This window comes from Pinus tabuliformis, chromosome 5_1, assembly GCF_031772625.1.
Source record: "Pinus tabuliformis cultivar Carrire ecotype Pingquan chromosome 5_1, CPIR1, whole genome shotgun sequence".
In the NCBI taxonomy this organism is placed as follows: Eukaryota; Viridiplantae; Streptophyta; class Pinopsida; order Pinales; family Pinaceae; genus Pinus; species Pinus tabuliformis.
Genome location: NC_142305.1, coordinates 836,405,741 through 836,424,130, shown reverse-complemented (window position 1 = coordinate 836,424,130; position 18,390 = coordinate 836,405,741). Strand labels below are relative to the sequence as shown.

General features: G+C 42.1%; 1 protein-coding gene and 1 pseudogene across 1 annotated transcript in view; one reads left to right on the top strand and one right to left on the bottom strand.

Annotated features, from left to right (window-relative positions):
* The window catches only part of LOC149167484 (PH, RCC1 and FYVE domains-containing protein 1-like), a 141,660-nt gene that overhangs the window by 16,086 nt on the left and 107,184 nt on the right, over positions 1-18,390 (bottom strand).
* Positions 10,020-11,914, top strand: LOC149167485 (uncharacterized; annotated as a pseudogene).

The window sequence follows — 18,390 nt, the reverse complement described above, 5'->3', positions numbered from 1 at the left end:
GCATATTCTTTTGTTGACCTTCATTGCATCGTGGTACATGCCTTTGAGCATGTTTTGGTGAAAGAGATTCTTTCATGCTTGATCATGTTATAGAACTATACCCATGACTCAATAATATACAAATGATAACATGACTTAAACTTTGATGCATACATACCTCATCTTGATTCTCCTTTGATCATCCTTTGGTGTGGCCCTTCTTGCTTCATCTTAGCCTGCCTGCATATCATCCTTTTCTTGAATCCCATGAATGGGATTCCCAATGAGACATCTGCCTTGGTTCATGAACCTTCTTTCTAAGATTCCATCATAGGATCTTAAGGATCCTAGCCTCGCAAATGTTTCCTTCCTTTGATGACGTAGGTCTTCTAAGATTCTTATCATGATCAAGTTTTCTTTCATCATGTATGAGGTCCTATACTAGGTATGCTTCTTCTACATGAATATCTTGAGATATTTTTGCCATGCTCCTATATTCTAGAAGATATTTCTACTTATGCATTTTTGTTCTTATCGTAAATGCTACATCTACATGAGTATCTAGAACTCTATGTACCTCATGTTGCTAGATTCTAGAGGATGCTTCTAGCCATGCAATTTTATTCCTACATGCTCCTATCCTACTCAAAATTTTGAATCAAGTCTAGAAGTAAAGAGTTTGACCTAGTCATAGTAGAGATCCGAAGGATCTTCCTTCTTTTGCTTCTTTCCTTCTTCTTTCATCTCTCAAGTTATGTAAGCTTCTTCCCTCTTCCTTTTATGATTGTTGTCCTTCTTAAGCTTAGGACAATCCCTTTTGTAGTGTCCATATTCTTGGCATCCAAAACATTGGATCTTGGACATGTCTTAGTTGTTTGTTCTTCGTGGACCAAACTTGCCAAATTTACCCTTTCTTTTGGCCATGGTAGCAAATGCTTGCTCCTTTGATCCCACATCTTTTGCCTTAAGTCTGGTTTCCTTTGTCCTGCATAGAGACCACATTTCATTGAGAGTGGTTTCTTCCTTCTAGGCATATATGCTTGATGTGAAGTTTCCCCACTCCTCAGGAAGAGCATTGAGTACTACAGTTGTCATCTCTCTGTCAGACATGACTTCCCCAAGATCTTGAGGTTGATCTCTCATTTCAAATATTTTCATGAAGTAGGGAGCTATTCCTTCCTCTGTTATCTTCATCTTGTATAATTCATTCCTCAAAGATATTACTTCTCTGGTGGTGGATACCGAGAATAGCTCTACTAGCATATCATAAATTTCTTTCGATGTCTCAAACTTGGAGACATAAGGAATGAGAGTGTCTTTGATTGATTCTATCAGAATCCTTTGAGCTCTTGTCTCATCCTTATTGTACTTGGCTAAGGCTCGAGTCTGCGCAGGGATAGTAATATTCCCTTTGAAATGCTTTAGGAGTTCATTCTCCTTGAGTAGTAGATCAGTCATCTTCTTCCATGCAAGAAAGTTATTGGTACCTACCAATTTGTTACTTTCCTTGCAAAAATACATTGATGTATTTTAGAAGGGGACATGTACTTACTAGATAGATTTTGAGATGTAATGGAATTGCTTCCTCCTTGAAGGCTTGGTGGCTTGTCTTCCCTGGATCTTGATACCCTTCAAGTTGCCTTCTTCAAGTGGACATGCTTGATGATGAGATTTGCTTGATGACTTGTAGCTTGATGTAGGTCCTGCTCCAATCTACTCTTCTTTGTAGGTGCCTTTATGTAAGGTTCTTCTTCTAGCTTAGTAGACCTTCTTGATGGATGATGTATTGTAAACCCTTCTTGTCCTTGAAGTGATTGAGACTTCTAGGCTTGATAATTCAACTTTGTAGATGCTTCCCCTTGATGAGTGTTCTTTTGTTTCCCTTTCCTTGATGTATCACCTACCCTCTGATATCATGTTAGAGAATCTAGGGCAAAGTAGTGTTGTGATGATTCCCCGAGACTTGATAACAATTTGTGAAGTCTTTTTACTTTTTTTGTTAGCTTATTCTTCTTCTTCTTCTTATTATTAGTGCATATGTGTGTGCTTCATCAAACTGCTATCAAAACAAAATAACAAGAACACAGAATTTGGCTCTCTGCCAGGGACAAACCCTCTCCACTCTTGAGAGGAAAACCCTTTGTAAGATTTCACTTATTGACGCTTCTTATTTGAACAACTGCCAAACCCTAGACCCTTGACTAGGATATCCTCTAAGCATAGGTCAAATCCTTCCTCTTTATGCACTGTCACTTTTGGCACATGGACCTCTGTCTTCCAGCACTTTGACCTTCTTCCGGCACTTCGTTCTTCCTTCTATAGCAAGTAGATCTTCTAGGAGAGATACCCCTTACTTAATGATATCCTTCACCTAAGGATATTCATTCTTTCCCTAGATCATCCAAGTTCCTTTTGAAGTATGGAAGTAGGCTGAGAGTGACAGCACTGCAACCCTAATCTTCACAAGTGCGAGGGTGCTTGTTGTAGATATAGGGCTTCTTCTAACTTCGCTTGAGGTCCTTCTCCCTACGCTTGGATAGGAGGCTTAGTAAGCCTAGTTTGAAACCCAAACAATGATATATGTGAGACTGTTATATTAATTTTGTTGTGACCGCAGAGATGTCTCTATTCGTCGCATGTGTGACTGGTTTTCACCTTAGAAATTGTCCCTTTGACTGCGGTTTTAACTTCTTCTCCTTTGCTACACTAGAGGCTCGTCAAACCTGTCTTTTCTTCACCCTTACTCGGCTACCCTTCTTCGTTGATTTCAGAGCTTGATGATGAGTTGTATGGGGAGTGGACAGCCTCTAAAAATAGAGGTTTGTCCCTCCTCTTCCAACTGACATGACTTTCCTTAAAGCCAACTTGACAGTTTGCTTCAAAATTCATTTTTATTCACTGTTTTGCTGCTTGTAGACTTTGTTGGTGCCAGGAGAGGATTTGACCATTCTTGGAGGTGTTCCCTTGACCTTGTATGATTTCATACATACATTTTCTCGAGAAGAAGTCCTGCCAAGTGTTATATCATTGTAGCCGGGCAAGAATAGAATAAAGTAAGAAAACGCAATAAAAGCCCCATAAATACAATCCCATCCGATACTATACCAGAAGAAGTCTTCACTGGGAAGAAACCAAATATTGATCATCTCCGGATATTTGAGTGTCCTGTATATATTCACATTCCCAAGGACAAAAGAAAGAAGCTAGATCCCGCAAGCAAGAAAGGAATATTTGTTGGATATAGCAACTCTTCCAAGGCTTACAGGATCTACATAAAGGAAGGACATCAAATAGAAGTAAGCAGAGATGTAATTTTTTATGAGAGCATTGCCTTCAAGAAATCTAAAGATCTCCCATCTGATTCTGATGAGGAGGATCTTCCTATGTTTGAGGAAGAAGCTAACAAGGAAGAAGAAGTCTCTCATCATGAAGAAGAAGGTCCTAGTGAACCAATCTCTCTCCCCGAAAGAAGAAAGAGACCTAACTGGTTAACTTCTACACTTCGAGGAGCAGAAGGTCACACCACAAGAGGAAGATTCAAGGAGAGCAAGATACCGAAAATATAATTAGGATATCCATCATGCATGTCGAAGCTCATTAAAGATGAACCTTCCACTTTCGAAGAAGCAGCCAAACACCAAGAATGGAAGAATGCAATGAATGAGGAATACCAATCTATTATGAAGAATGGAGTCTGGGAAATTGTCCCAAGACCGGAAAACAAATCAGTGGTAACCTCTAAGTGGTTGTATAAGATCAAGCATGTTGTAGATGGAAGCATAGATAAATTCAAGACTAGATTCGTGGCTCAAGGCTTCTCTCAAGAAGAAGGCATTGACTATGAAGAGACCTTTTCTCCCATAGTAAGGTATACCACGATCCAATCTCTGATATCTCTGGCAGCATCAATGGGACGAAATGTACATCAAATGGATGTCAAAATAGCATTCTTGAGTGGTACCATAGATGAGGAAGTCGACAAGAACAACCATAGGGGTTTGAAGTAAAGGATAAAGAAACTCATGTTTGCAGATTGAAAAATGCACTTTATGGCCTCAAGCAAGCTCCCAGAACATGGTATGCTAGAATGGATGCATACTTGCAAAGGTTGGGTTTCAGGAAAAGCACAACAAATCCCAATCTCTACATCAAAGTAGAGAATGATGAACCTGTCATCATTCTTCTATATGTAGATGATCTTCTAATAACTGGTAATGAAGAAAGAATTCAAGAGTGTAAGAAAATGATGGCAATCGAATTCAATATGAAGGATCTAGGACTTATGCATTATTATCTGGGACTGGAAGTCTGGCAGGAATCGAATGAAATCTTCCTCGGACAAGGGAAGTATGTGATCAAGCTATTGAAAAGGTTTGATATGATGGAATGCAAACCCATGACAACTCCGATGATCACAAACATGAAAATGTTAAGGAATTCTGAATCCAGTCCAGTGGATCCTACTAAGTACAAATAACTAATTGGCCCCCTGATGTAGCTAGTGAATACTCAGCCAAACATATGTTTTGCAATAAATGTTCTCAGTCAATTTCAAATGGAGCCTAGGCCCTAGACATGATCATTGGATAGTTGCCAAGCATATACTGAGATATCTACAAGGAACGTCCATTATTGCCTGAAGTATGAAAAAGGAAAAGATGTTCATCTAAAAGGATTTATTGATTCCAATTGGAGAGGTAGTGAGAAGGATGGAAGAAGCACTACAGGAAGATGATTTAGCTTGGGATCCTCCATGGTCTCTTGGATGAGCAATAAGCAAGAGATAGTGGCTTTAAGCAGTGTTGAGCCCGAGTACGTTGCAGCATCTGAAGTGAGCAGGGAAGCGGTCTAGTTAAGGAAGATATTATCTTATATGTTTGCAGGATCGTTGGACCCTACCATAATACATTGTGATAACACCACTTGTATAAGACTGTCTGAAGACCCGGTATTTCATGGAAAGACGAAGCACATAAACAACAAGTACCACTACATTCGAAAGTTGGTACAAGATGGTGTACTGAAGCTAGAGTATATCCCCACCGATGATCAAACTGCTGATATTTTGACAAAATCTCTTCCCAATAAGAAGCTTGTGTATTTTAGAAACAAGCTTGGATTGGTTGACATATCATCCCTAGTTGAGAGGGAGAGATAGACACATCATTCTAGTCTTCATTTTGGAAGAAATAATGGAGGATTGAGTAATCATCTGGCATCTGATACGTAGGGCATCCAAGATAAGAGTAGGCAAGAGGACCGATATTCTTTGAGGATTGGGGACCCAAGATAAGAATAGTCCTAGAAGGCCATACTCGGTGAACGCCCGGGTGGGTATGTACCTTGAGAGACAATGAACCTTCATCCAACACCCACTAGCACATCTGAGGGTTTTCTTACTAGGGCTACCAATGAAGTAGAGAATCGGGTTCTCAACCTCTCATACAACCAGAAATATCAAATCCAAGATGTCCTCTAATGACATCCTCCTCCTCTTTTATAGATCTCATGGACCCCTCTAGAACCTCCTATTTTCTTATTATTTTAATCACGGAGCACTTTTCCATCTTTTATTTTAATTAAAATACTATTTTTAATGCAGGAATAGGTAAATTGGCCACCATGTCTCCTCAGGTCACTGAAACTCACATCTAACCATCCCATCATGTAGATCTTCTCGTTCTGGTTCCAATAAGCTATTACACTAAGGTGTTCTTTCAAGTATTCCTCCCGGAATGCCACCTTAAGCATAATTAATTAACTCAGGTCCAATAATAACTCTGTTTTCTGAAAGTTGTTGGAATGCATCGAACAAAAGGCAGATTGTGCGAATGATGGAATATACCAAACAAATGCCACCAGACCTCATTGAAACTCCTCAAAACCCCTCCAAAATCCCATGGGCCCACTGATGACACCAACCTACGCTTGTGACTTGTTTGCCCCCAACTCTTAAAGTCCATCCTAACCATGTCATAAGGAACACCAGAAAAAGGAACATTACAAATCCTCCCACCCCAAGATTGTTTGCCCTCAAGCAATCCAAACCTGTGGACCATTCTAGTGGTCCAACGCAAATGAGTCCCAATGCCTGGATCCCATACAAACCACTAAGTGATGCTCTGCCTCTGTGTCAACCCATCATGAATGGACCTCTCAATGCCCTGATCCCAAACTGATCTCTGAATGTATCGGTCATCAACCAATCCTCCTGGATCCCAATGCCACCAAGACCAATCATCACCCAAGTCCCATGGCTCAGGTTGTGCTCTGTCTCCGACTATAGCTACTGCTCCATAAAGCGAATACCAACTCATCAACTCTCTCCAATCCTGCCTCTGGCATAGGCCGAGGTCAACCCCACTCTGCTAATGTTGGGCTAGTGCTACTGAAATATTGATGAATTGTCGGTCCACATCCCACTACCCATTAAAACATGTAGTAACCCCCTCATCTAAGTGCCCCTGTTGTACTGTGCCCTAGACTAAGGTTGATACTCCATCAAAAGGATACCAACTCATGATCTCCCGCCAATCTAAGGCATGGACTCTGGTGTAAGGAACAAGTCTACTATGTTGATGATGGTCCATCGACAATATCCACTGAGAGAACCCTACCTCTCTCCCTACAATGGGTAGGAGTGGCCAAACTATGTTGCATGCTCTATCTATGTACTCCTAGAGAGGGTTGCTGCCTGGAAACGTAGTGGCTATGTTGGTTGCCACTACAACTATTGGCACCTCATCAGTGGGTAGGCCCAAAGATGGGTGCACCACCATCTCTAGAAGATCCTCTCTCATCGGTTTAAAAGCTCTATGGTCTACTCGTCACCTGCAAAACTACCCTGTCAAGTCCCAACGCCTCCTGATGACCAATATCTGCAAACACTACCTCCCTGGTGGTTGCCTACTCCCCTCCAATGGTTGGCCCCAAGGGTATCGGCTCATCCTCCTCCATTATGGGCTAAATATGAACCTCCAACTGGCTCTCCCCAAAAGGCTCATCATGCATACTATGCACATCGTCCTCCTCAGCCGACTCATGCTCCACCATATGCTACTCATGTTGAACCATCACTAGTGACTCATCATCCTGAATGTCTCCCATAAGGTCCATTGACTGCTCACCATCCACACCCAAATATAAATCTGGCTTATTGTCAACAACTACACGACTCATGCTCCTCAAAGGCATCCTCGAATGAACCCGTGGACTCATCCAAAGAAGAATCCTCACCCTGAGAGTCAGAAGGAATCTCCTCCTGCTCTACCTCTATCATCTCCTCAGTGTCACTCAAGCATGAGTGATCAGGTCCCCAAGGTCCCTTGCAAATGAAGCAGAGACCCTTCCTCCTCAGCTCATTCTTGTTGCATGATCCACCAAACCTCAGAAAGGAGTGCATCTAGCTCATCTACTTTGAAAAGGGCTCTCACTGTGACCTTCACATGTTTTAAATCTGTCCCAAGTGCAAATATTTTGTGTCCTATTTTCGGCTACATTTGCAAATCTCTTGGCTGCTCATGGGTAAGAATGGCATGGATCTCTTTTGAGAAAGGTTTGTTGGCCAATTTTGTTTTATGATCTATATTGCAGTCCATGGAGGGATTTTGTGTTGGTGCATGAGATGTTTTAAATACTCCATTATTACAAGGCTTATGGCAATAGTGGCATAAAAGGAAGTAATTCAAGACTAGACATTAACAAGCTAAGGACCTTTTGCCCATGATGTTTATACCCAATCCTATTTCTACATGTACAATACAATAGGCAGCAATTTTCCAAATAACCCCAGAACAAGAGATGTTCAAACTATTATGTTTAATGCTTCAACAAATGCCCATTGTTTTCAGAACAAATCTTTAACCTTTATACCAAGCCCAAAAACCACACACAAGACAACATTTTACAACCAGGGCACGTTGTGGACACTATACAATTTGATTCTCAAAATGACAAAGTTACACAACAGAGAATATGAAGGGGAACCTGGTAGAAATTCAATCTTCCAGGCTTGGTTCCGCTTTCAAGGTGTCCTTTGGCAGCGCAACTTCCAGGTGATTGTCCTACTGTTATGAATTAACTCACAGCTATAGTCTCCAATCTACACAGACTTGCACGTACAACTAGCAGCGACACAACTTGAGCTCCAAGTTGAGATACTTGTTTCTTTTGCAATCTCATCTCGCAGGGTTCACAGTTCTCCACCCATTCCTTCCCATAGTAATTACATCCAGCCTACAATTCTCTTATGCGTTATAAATCCCTTGTTGTAACAACTACAAATTTGCCAGCAAACAAAATTATGGAGGTTTCCAGGCACCCCCTCAACCTAAGAGGAGAGAGACCCTCTCACAGTTCCAAGTTGATCAGTGAATGAAGCATGTCCCAAGCGACAAGGTAAATCGACCATGAATTCCTCCTAGCTACTTGTTGATTCCCTATATGACCAATACGACCAGTCTGGTCACCAAAACGGCCCAAACCACCTCCCTGTCTCTTTTCACATTAATTGTCGCTAGTGTGTGTTCAGGGACAGTTCCTAACAAGCCCGATCACCCAATTGCAAGCCCCACATATGACGACTACAAGTGATAATTCGAGCCTATACATTGCCCCACCTTATCTCAATTCATCTATGCAGGCACAACTAGGAATTGACAACGTTCTCGATCAAGTGTGGCCTACCTATGGCCCAGTGACGCCCTCAACAACTTGTTCCTCATGAAAATGGCTCATCCAACGCATTGTTCGACTTCGGCACTGTGGCTCGTTTTTAGTATTGAGGATGCGGTTTTGTGCAACGATCGGTGAAAATTTATATAAACTCAGTCGTTTCAGTGGCCTCGTTCTGACAGCAATTTCAATCATACGGAAAACACCAGTCATTCAACGTGCCTCTCTTCCCCCACAAGTTTATTGGCACAGTTAGTGCAATAGTTAACCAAATTCCTTTAACGACCACGATCTATTGACTTTTTATGTCGAACAATTGATTTGCCCACCTATTATGGTGCATCTAATTGTGGCCCCTTTTTAATTTGCTCACTATAATTTGGATCTTCCTTTAATTTGCTCAATGTAATTCAGATCCTCCGTCACCAACAATCCCGGCATCCTTGACTTGAAATGTGTGCTATATGTTCTCAGTTGGGGCGTACTATCTTCTCGTTCGTGTGTTATCTTCTCAATGGCGTATTTCAGCTCAAATATGTAGAATGCGGACTAATAATTTCACTTTGGTACCATAAGAAAATGATTTGGCCAACTTAATAAATATTTGGCCCCCTTCTTAAAATATTAGATAGGCTATTGGCTCAGAGAGTTGATTACTCAGGTCGTCGATCTGTGAAGATCTCAAGGCACACAGTCTTCAATCTTCTTTAATTAGCTCCCAGCCCCTACAATTTCATTAGGTTCAAAATTAAACCGGTCGTAAGATAATCCCCTATACAATTTGTTTGACTATTGCCCTACTGAAAATCACCCATGCAGCTCATGGAATTGCAGTCAACGTATTCCGACTTGGAATATCTACTTTGGCCCCTTAGAGATAATTATCGGCTTCATGATTCTTTACTTTGGCCAAAATAAATTAACTTCATAACTTCGGCCCCATTAACACTTTGACTAATAACGTCCACCCAAAATTTGAAAAAAATGTCCAATACTTAATAAATGATAGACAATTTCACGTGGCTTGGAGAAGATATTTTCAGCAAATCTTGCTTAAACCCTTAAGTACGATCTTTCCTCAAATCTAATCCGCAACAAACCCTCAAGCTGGCAAGAACACCAACTCTAATACCAATATAATGTCCCTAATGGGAACTTTAACTGTATATACCAAAAATGAATTTGAACAACAAAATAATCATCAATAGACACACAACCATGTAATTGATACATAGATAGATACCCATAAAATCACTAAGCCATTTTATTAATCCACTGAAAAGAGTACATCAACATGAAGGAATAGTGGAACTTGAGGTTGCTGAGCAAGCGGAGGAAAAACCAGAAAAAGATCTCTGACCCAACTGATGAATGGCTCCTCTGGCAATGATGTCGATGGCCTGGTGAGAAGATTGTTGCAAGCCACTACTACAAAACTGCTCTCTCCAAACTCCAATGAAGCGCTGTGAGATTTTTGAGTGAAATCTCCTCAAGAGTGTTGGGTTTTCGTCCAACACCCACTAGCACACCCAAGGGTTTCCGTCTTGGGGCTACCAATGAAATAGAGAACCAACTGCGCTCCTCGCCAGCACCATTAGAACAAGAGGTGGGATCAATATCAAGAGACATCAGGGGGGAAGTGGCTCTATGAGATTCATGTGCAGCTATGGTGGTTGAATCCTCCCTCGCCCCCACGACAACCAGCTGCGTTACGTGGGTGGAGATCCTTGAATCGTGGTTATGGCTCGCAATATTTCCTACTCGCTTCTCATTTCCAAGCTTTCCAAGCTCTGCGAGAGCAGTGCAACCCTAAAATACTAGTTGCCCAATGAAGATCTTGACACTTTAATTTTCAATCACCACAGACGAAGATCTTGAAAACATGATGGAGGAATACAATCAGTTGCAACAGTTCCTGGGGGGAAATTAACAGTAGCAAGTCTTCTTCTTCTTCATCCTCTTCGTCGAGGCTAGGGGTCTTCTTGTTTCTTGCAGAGCCTAAAAGCGCTACCAGCAGTTTGGGCTCTCTGCTAGAGAGATCCAAGCGGGCGCACTGGTTCGTCGATGCATTGAAAGGGGTTCCGATGCTCACCCGTGGCAAATCGGAGGTGTCATTCGTGGCTTTAGAAAACCCTGATTACTCATTTGGATTGGATACCATCGAGGATTTGGATCACGCGAGGAAGCAAAACTAGAACCAGAAACAAAATCAAAATCAGCCTCAAGCTCAGTCTTAGCCGCAGCCTACATGGAAGAGCCAGAGGTTCATGCAACACGGGAGGGATTGAACCCACGATATGAAGAATTCCACTCTGCTCCCGCTTCTCCCATATCGGATTCCTCTCCTTATTGGTCCACTTCCTTGGTCCCGCCACGCATGGACTCGCATGCTTCCCTAGTCGAACCCCAACAGGCTGGAGGAATAAAGATGGTCGAAGAGGGATTGGAACCCCTGACATCTGAGGGCATCGTTGATCATGAAACACGATCAACTTCAGCATCTCCCTCACTTCGAACACAGGAACCAAGGGTTGCTTTCGACAACCATATGACAAAGATTAGGCCTGATCAACAAGTTCAAATTTCCAAACAAGAATAGGATGTGAGCGAACAAAGCCAAAACCAGCCAAACTTTGGGGGTCCAATGAAGCAGGATGGGAGTGGTTTGAGCCTAGCCAGTACAAAGCGAGAGGGCAGCGTATCAAATATCTCCAACGACGCTAGAAACCCTCCCGAGACCACTCGAGGGCAGCTCAAACAATAAGAAAGCAAGTACTCAGATGAAACAACGACATCTGCAATGATGCAACAAATTCCAGCAGAGCATTACATGGAACAGTCGTATGCATATCCATACTCATACCCTCAAACCTACTAGCAAGTCCATGAGCCTCACTCATACCAAGAAATTCCATACTACATGCTCCCCACACGCCATGTGCCTTCAGTTGTTTGTCCGACTAGGCATCTAGCAGGCATGCTACTTCAGCAAATGGGTTCCATTGTGCCCTTCACCACACTTGCTATCTATAGTACCGAGATTCTCACTACCAGGTTAGCAGTGCCACCTAGACCAACAATTACACAGAAGGTAGCTACCACACAAGGCCCTGGTTACCCTACCAAACTAGTAGCGGCACCCAAGGTGCCAATGTACAGAGCAAGACAGGTGGTGATAGAAGAGGACCATGGGGTGCACAGTTGTTTGACCAAGTTGTTTTGTATAAATCTATTTCTATACATAAATCACGTTATAGTCTAAATGATCTTTGTACTAAGGTCTAAAATTGCTCAAGTCATTAAAAATATGTGTGTCAAAAGGGGTCCATTAGTCTTGATTTGAATTGAAAGGTCCCTAAGGGGTTATCAGTGAGTTGTCGTGGGTGCCTTGTCATGAGTGAATGTTGGCACTGATGTCAACTAGACTAGCAAGAATGTGTGTTGCAGTGCATGGTCCAGAAGGATTCCTATGGTCATTATAGGTTTCATGTATAAGAGCATCATGGTGGGTGTGATTTCAGCTATTCAAAGAGAAAATGAGCAGTGAGGTTTGTAGCCATTTTCCAAGCAGCAGAAGGACTCAAAGTCCACATCAGACCCTCTCCATTGGAGAGTGCTCTAAACAAGCTTTCCAGTGGTATGTGAAATCCAAAAATGGACATCTAGATCAAAAGATATGGCATGTTGAAGTTTAAGAGTTTGAAGCCTTTCAAAGGAAGGCATATCGGAGGTCTAGAGCGATATCAGCAATCAGTGATCGGAGGTTCGTGGCATGTCGGCGATTGCATATCAGAGGAAAGGCATATCATATATCGACAATCGACAATTGGCGAGGTCTAGGGCATATCATATATCGACGACCGGCAAATCGATGATCGCATATCGGAGAATGTTACGACATTGCAAATGTTGTGATATGAAAAGTGCGATGTGAATAGACCAATAGTGTTAAAATTACAGGGAAATATGTCGACAATGTTAAACCATCGAGATAGTGCTGAAACAAATTTACAAAGAAATTCATTAAAAAACCAAAACAAGACGGGCCTTTTCTCTCTCCTCCAGTGGGAGGCATGACGCGATATGATTGGTTCCGATAAAGCCAGGTGGCATCTGACGTCAACATGGCATGGTGGTACGGCAGGCATTTTTGGCATTTTGAGGGGTCCTAAGGGGGCAAATTTGGGTGACACGCGTCACCACTCACGATGTGCCACGTGGCAGTGATGATGTCATAATCGGCGATCGCAAGTCGGAGGTTGAAGGATATCAGTGTTTTGTAACATGTGCCACTTCAAAAAGTTCCACCCAGAGGGAGCTCCGATATTGGGACTTGCACACGATCATTATGAGTTTAAAAGAACCTTGGGCGCTAATCAATTATAAAGGAAAAACAACCCCCGACAGCGAATAAAAACCTTAAGCTCCTTAAGGCTAAGTCGATGGTCAGAGCCCTTGGTCCTATGCGAAGAAATGCGAGAAGGTGCTAAAGCCAAAAGGAGCCACGACAGAAGCATAAGTTTGCGATAAATCACGTTATAGAGGAGCGTCGACAGCATTGACCCAAGAATCATTGGTTCGATTATACAACAGAACCAAGGCCAAAGGAGCAGGCTCAAGGGGCTGGGACTATCACTACAACAATAAAGCGAAATTTCTTCGATGGACCATTCAGAAGTGTCAACAGATGTATGGGTCTGCAGCTATGGAATTGCAGAAAAGAGGGAAATGATAGTTTCAAATGGACAGTTGACAAGCCTCTGCGAAAATAACTATAGCCACTCAAGTTTTAAAGGCAGAGGACCGGCATTATTGAACCAATTTCCAGATTTAGAGGCTAAGGATTTTTTAACACAATTGAAGAAGAATGAAGGAGCAGTTGCAAAGGGACCTGTTATGATAGCAATGATGCTAAAACTTCAGTTAGGGACCTGTTCTACTTTCAAGGGTCTTCTTATTTATGGCAGCTGATATTTTTCTTGGATTCCTCTCGTCGAGAGGTGTAGGATTGATCTAAAGATCATCCGATTCCAACATGTATTCATGGAATTATGAATTTATTTGTGTTATGCGACAATTCGTCAAGGTCGGCCAGCAACCAAATTGGCCCCATCTAATTTCCTTGTTTTAGTATAAAAAGAGGTGGCTTACAAGTCATTTGAGATACACACTCACACCTCTTGTGATCTCTTCCTCTCCACTTGTTTGGGTTTTAGTGGAAGGCAGAGTCCCTAAGAGTATACGCTGCCCTAGAAGAAGATGCCCTAGCTCCTAATGCTGGCATGGAGATGAAGGCCTAACACAGTTATGAAGATAGGCTCTACGCTGCCCTAATATGAAAGTCCTAACGCAGTCAATGGAGTAACCTTAACGCTGTCATGGAGGACAGCCCTTAACACGGTCATGGAGGAGTCTAAGGAAGGTCTCTACGCTGTCCTAAAGGAGAACCTTCTATGCAGCAAGGAGGAGCTTTAAGGAAGCCTTTATACACTGCCATAGAATGCTCCAAAAGAGCCCTAGCTGTAGTCCTCTTCTCACACAGTTAGACGCAGTCCTATACCCTAGCCGCAGATAAGAAAGAGGGCTCTTCGCTGTCAAGGAAGGAGCTCCATATTCGCTGTCCTAAGGTGGCCCTAATACGTAGCTAAGAGGAGTTTTATACTCAGCCAATATAGGCCCTAATCCGCAGCTACAGAGCTGCCCTAGCTGCTGTTTATCTAGCCCTTAATCCGCAGTCAAGAGACCTTAGACACAACAGCAAGAAGGGGTCTTATATTGTATGCTTTGGTCAAGTAATGAAGCCGTTGTTATATGTTGAAAAGCTGAATAGCATATGTAAATCAATAAGTACTGACAGCTAGTGATAATGTTGTTCGTTGTCCATATGCTTATCTTGCTGCTGAGCTAGGCCACAGGCCATAGCTAGCAGCAAAGGTTTTCAAGGGTTGTCTAAGGGCTGCATTATCAAGTCAGACAGCTAGTGTAGTAAGCAGTCCTATAATGCTGTGTTCATTGAAGGACTGTATGAAGGCCAGATGGACTGTGGGATGTATTGCAGATGCGTATAGTGATGATGGATGCAGCATGATGTAAGTACAGCATGATGGGTGCAGCATAGTGCAGCATAAGTATGTTAGGTGCAGCATAATGATAAGTGCAGCATGATGATAATGAATGCAGCACACTGTTGAGTGCAGCATGGTGATAATGAATGCAGCACACTGTTGGGTGCAGCATGGTGATGATGGGTGCAGCATAATGATGATGGACATGGTATGTGGGTGCAGCACAGTGGTGGGTATAGAATGGTTCAAATCTGCTACCTCATGTGTCATCTTCTCAGAGAAGATCTCTGCTCTTATTTTGACAAGTCAAAATGTTGACTTCTGATGTATATGTACTATCTCTCTCTCTTTGTTGAACTATTGAAGAACATAAGAAGAATTGATCAAGGGCTTCCCCACATTGGGGTTTGTCCCTGGCTGGCGCCACATCTTGTGTCCTCTTGTCTTGGCTTGTTTTCTGCGATTTATGTTTATGTTCTACTTGCATTTTACTATCATGCTAAATGTGATTGCTAGTCTGGAATTGATATTGACCTAATATGGAAAATTGAAGTAAATTTTCTCTAAGCATAGAACATACCCAAAATTAACAAAGACCCTATCCAAGACTACATAGATAAGGCGTGCAGTACAGTTTGTCCACTTGTACCCATTGTAGGAAGAGTCAGGGTTTTCTTGATGGATATTGCTGATTGACTAGACAAAGCAGCATGAATTGAGTGGACCAACACCAGCCTAGTAGACTTGTTCCCTACATCAGTGTCCATGCCTTTTATTGACGGGAGATCATGAGTTGGTATCCTATTGATGGAGTGTTATTCTTAGTCAGGAGTGTGGTACAGCAGGGCCCTCAGAGATAGGGGGCACAACATACCCCAATTGGCAGCAGGGCATAGGTTAGCAGTCCATCTGCATTCCATCACCACATTAGCATAGTGGGGTTGACCTTGATCTATGACAAGAGTTGGACTGGAGAGAGGTGATGAGTTGGTATTCTTCTGATAGAGTAGAATATATGGTCAGAGACGGAGCACAATGAGAGCCATGGGACTTGGGTGATGGTGGGCCATGGTGACATTGGGATCTAAGTGGATCTACTAGTAGTAAGTTGAGTCAGAGATGGCCTTGGGATCCAGGTATTGAGGGATCCGATCATGTTTGGATTGCTTGGAGGCATGATGTGGACCAATGGTTCGTATGGAATCCTAGTATCAGTTTGCAGATGCCTCTACAGTGGGCAGGTGCAGATTGCTTGAGGGCAAACAATCTTGGGGCTGGTGGATTTGTCATGTTGCCATTTTTATTTTCCTCTATAGTACAACCAGGATGGGTTTCTCAGGTATGTGATGGTCAGGCCATAGGAGCAAGATTACATCATCAGGGGTTCATGGGATCCGATGGCATTCGCTTGGCATATTCCATTACCTGCACAACTTGGTTTTTGTTTCGTTGCATTCCGAAAACTTTCAAAAATTATTACTGGGCATGACTTAATTAATTAAGCTTGGGTGGCATTCTGGGAGGATCATTTGATGGAATACCTCAGTGTCATAGCTCATTGGAACCGGAACAAGAAGATCTACAAGATGGGATGTTGAGAAGTAACTTTCAGTGGCCGAAGAAAGTATGGTGGGCGACCATTTTCCTAGATTAAAAATGACTTTAATTAGTCATTTAATTAAAAGGGGCAAGTAATTAATTGGAGGAAAAAGGCCAAAGTGACTTAAAATAAAATAAAAAAGTCACTTAAGATTAAGTAACGTACATGCTACTTCAATCCAAGTTTTCCAAGTAGTGCCCCTCCTATAACCCTAAGGCCTTAGAGGAGGTCCCACTGGACTAGGGCTAAAGACTAACCCCTTTGGTAAGGTGGGAGAACAAGCTTACAGTCAAGATCAGTCAATCATCCAGATCACAATCCTTATCCATGTTAGAATGCCCAAGACATTAAGTAAAAGTACTTGATTGCAAAATGGTTAACTTACCTGCCAAGTGGTAGCCCACCTTCATTCAAGCAGAATGTTGGATGGTGAGAGGCATATGACCAGTGCAAACAGTGGAGGAATGTGGCATATCATCATAACTGAGCAATGTACAGGGCTGCTGGCTGGCTGGCCATCCAAGATAGGAGAAAAAAAATTATCCTATGGAGTTACTCAATTTTGGTGGGTAACAAGCACCTTGGAAACGAGATCTCTAATAGTATTTTGTAATCTCATTTACAAAAGGTGAAAATTTAGTGTTTTGAAGTTAAGTAGCCTTAGGAATCTAAATGAAATGTGCTAGAACATTAGTGACTTAGACTAGGATTTAATCTTAATGATACATCTCGTGATTCAGATAGGTGTTAGCTGGGATTGAGGAGATTAATTATCCTCTCTCAAAGCATAAATAGGACAAGATAGAAGAGAACTCACACAAATGAGAACAGAGCAAGAGAGCTGAGGGATGGACGAACGCATCCCGAAGAAAGAAGAGCAGATCTGCAAAGGAGACCAACAAGTACAGCAGGCCATATAGTCTGTACTGTCATTGTAGCTGTCTTTTTTTCATACAGCCCACAAATCTTCAGATCTGACCATACAATGTATTACTGGAGTGTACTTCAGTGATTGAAACAGAGAAAAAGTGATTTGTTGTCCAGGAAAGGCAGCAATAAAGCACGCTGCACCATGGTAGATGTACCCTCCTTTCACAGGTCATGCACTGTCTAAGTTGCAGGAAACGCAGGGGTAGAGGGCGTTTCAGGCTGGGAAACGAAACGAAACTCGTTTCCGGCCGTACGGTCACGTTTCCCGAAATGGAAACGTGGCCGTACGGCCAAAAACGCGTTTCCAGGCCGTACAGGCCCCGTTTCCCCAAAAAATCACTTGTTTTTTTAATTTTTTTTTTCTAATTAGTTTTTAATTTTTTTTAGGGTTTCTAAGTTGTTCTAGAAACCATTTCTAAAGTTATAAAAGAGCAGTGTCTCTCATTCTCTCATCACACTATTCAGCAAGGAGTTTCTCTTGGAGATTGGCAGTTGTTTCAGCTAGGGTGTTTTGAGCAGTGAGCAAAGTAGATTTCAGCAGCGGGAGAAAGAGATTTCAGCAGCAAGAGAAGGAGATTTCTGTAGCAGCAGATTTGGCTCAGCTACAGCCATATTTCTCTTCTCTTTTCTGGCATTTCCGGGTAGTTTCAACCACAGAAAATTAATTTGGGTAAGCCACATTCATTTTGTTAGTTTTTTCTTACTATTTCTTCAATTTTTCTAGGGTTTATGCAGCTAAAAATATGAAAAACGTTTTTTATTTATAGATTTGTTTTTTAAATTTATTTTTGCAGCAGATTTGGCTCAGCTACAGCCATATTTCTCCTATTTTCTGGCATTTTAGGGTAGATTCAGCCACAGAAAATTAATTTGGGTAAGCCACATTCATTTCTTAGTTTTTTTCTTACTATTTCTTTAATTTTTCTAGGGTTTATACAGCCAAAAATATGAAAAACGTTTTTATTATTTACAGATTTGTTTTTTTAATTTATTTTTGCAGCAATGGCTTCCAGCCAAAGTGCAGCTGCAACTTCAAACCCTAGGGCCAACCCAAGGGCTGAATATTATCCTCTTTGGAGGCATGTGACGAAGCTTCAAAAATGTGGAGGTGGTGGCTCATGGGAATGGCGATGCACTCTTTGC